Source organism: Formica exsecta, unplaced genomic scaffold (genome assembly GCF_003651465.1).
Source record: "Formica exsecta isolate Colony F162 unplaced genomic scaffold, ASM365146v1 scaffold1316, whole genome shotgun sequence".
In the NCBI taxonomy this organism is placed as follows: domain Eukaryota; kingdom Metazoa; phylum Arthropoda; class Insecta; order Hymenoptera; family Formicidae; genus Formica; species Formica exsecta.
Window position 1 is genome coordinate 37082 of NW_021848649.1, and position 2578 is coordinate 39659.

The window sequence follows — 2578 nt, forward strand, 5'->3', positions numbered from 1 at the left end:
ATATATATTGATTTATCTATATATTTTAGCATATGACAAAATAATAAAAAAGCTATAAACTGTGTTTGTCTTTCTATTCACCAACTTATTTATCTTGTTGTTCAACAATTTAACTTTCAAGATCTTAATCAACTTATTCAACTCAATTGCCTTTATATACCTCTCTCTTTCTTTAAACATTGTTATATACTTTGAAATATATATAGATTACATATTATATATTATTATGCGTGTATTAATTATATATACATATATTGACTTATATATACTATATACAGGGTGTCCCATCAAAAGTGACTATCCTCTTTTATCTTTTAAACTAAAAGAGATAGACCAGAACAAATACATATCAAATTAAATGTTTCAAACTGAACTCTATTGTGAGCATAATGGTTGCTTTCAAAAACTATCTGTGTTAACGAACGGAGAGGTATGCATAATTTTTTTATAATAATGTGGATATTTCGATATGATAAAAATTGTAGCACTGTTTGAAACGAATACAACGATGTATTCGTGATATATACAGGGTGTCCTAGACCACCCATACACCCCTTTTCTTTCAAAAACTAAGCATTTTAGAGAAAAACGTTTTGAACAAAAATTGTATGGTTTTGAGGGGAACATAAGATGGTGTCATTGGTTTGACCTTGGATGGCATCGTTAAGGTCAAGTCAAGGACACCTTTAATTTCTTAAATGGAATCCCCTATTTTTTATTGCATATTCTTATAGCTTATCCCGAGAGCTTTCCAAAACACTATAATAAAGTATTTTTTTCTTAAAAATAACTGTGTGTTTCCTTTGCACCAATTGCTCTCGTTATTTTGTGCATATACAGGGTGTCCCGCAACGTGATGTCCACACTGAAACTGTGTATTCTTTGTGTCATTCTAAGTCAAAAAGTCTTAATACACATATGCCCTAAAGTCGATTGTTTCAAAGTTATAGCGAAAAAACAAAATTGCATAAAATAAGAACAATATTATTTAATCACGCAATATTTTCCAAATTGTCGTTTTGGAGACGTTAGTTTGCGCCGAAAGTCTTCTGATACTAATAGTAGAAGTTCTGTCCACCGTTGCTAGTATCGCATCCTCGACTTGACGATGTCGCCTTAATGGTCTCTCAAGATTTTTATTTGGGACCTTACCAGTAAATTTAATGCTTCGGTGGACATTGCTAAAAACTCTTCGATCTGGTACTCTGCGATTAGGAAACCGTCGGTGATATTCTGTTACTGCTGCACGTGCGTTACCATTACAGAAACCATAAATAAAATGAATATCGGCATATTCTTCATTGGAAAAATTTTTTTATAATGTGGATATTTCGATATGATAAAAATTGTAGCACTGTTTGAAACGAATACAACGATGTATTCGTGATATATACAGGGTGTCCTAGACCACCCATACACCCCTTTTCTTTCAAAAACTAAGCATTTTAGAGAAAAACGTTTTGAACAAAAATTGTATGGTTTTGAGGGGAACATAAGATGGTGTCATTGGTTTGACCTTGGTTGGCATCGTTAAGGTCAAATCAAGGACACCTTTAATTTCTTAAGTGGAATCTCCTATTTTTCATTGCATATTCTTATAGCTTATTCCGAGAGCTTTCCCCAAAACACTATAATAAAGTATTTTTTTATTAAGTACTTTTTGAGTTATTTTATATTTTAATCTGACATATTTTGATATAAAAAATAAAATATCTCGTAAAATATTTAGTTTTCGATAATCTTACCGTAATACTTTTATGTACAGAATAATAAAACAAATCAATTGCTATAAAAAAAACAAATAATTGTTTAAAAAAATACATTATAAATAATTACATACTTTTTCTTAAAAACAATTATTTTTTTTACACTAATCTTCCGCACATGCCATACATACAATATTTTTTGTAATGCCTGTTATTTCCGCACTACTAGTGCGGTAAGGTAAGTCATAAAGGTGCTTTTCTCGCATTAGTGTGACACATAACTAATTTTGCATTTTTTCGCTATAACTTCGAAACAAGCGACTTTAGGGCATATGTGTATTAAGACTTTTTGACTTAGAATGACACAAAGAATACACAGTTTCAGTGTGGACATCACGTTGCGGGACACCCTGTATATAATAACAAAGCTATTGAATAAATTTATTAGAAACTCGATTGTGTTCTATGTGTTATTATCTATTTAAGACTTCCACTTTCGTTCGCGCGTGTACAAATTTATTAATTACATTAGACATTAGTAAAATGGTAATTATTTACATTAACGGACACCTCGCCGATGACCTTGACCTTGACATATGTTGTCAAGGACATGACCCTGAGTAACTTTTCCTTCCCAACAAACACATATTATAACAGTTATATAACATTGGAGTAAAAAATTAAAATAATATCTGTTATATCTTCATTATATAAAATTGTTATATATTATGTGTTTACTGTTGCTATATAATATATTAGCAAACACATATTATAAAGATAGACCATAATAAATATATATTAAATTAAATGGTTCAAACTGAACTCTTTTGTGAGCATAATGGTTGCTTTCAAAAGCTATCTGTGTTAACGAA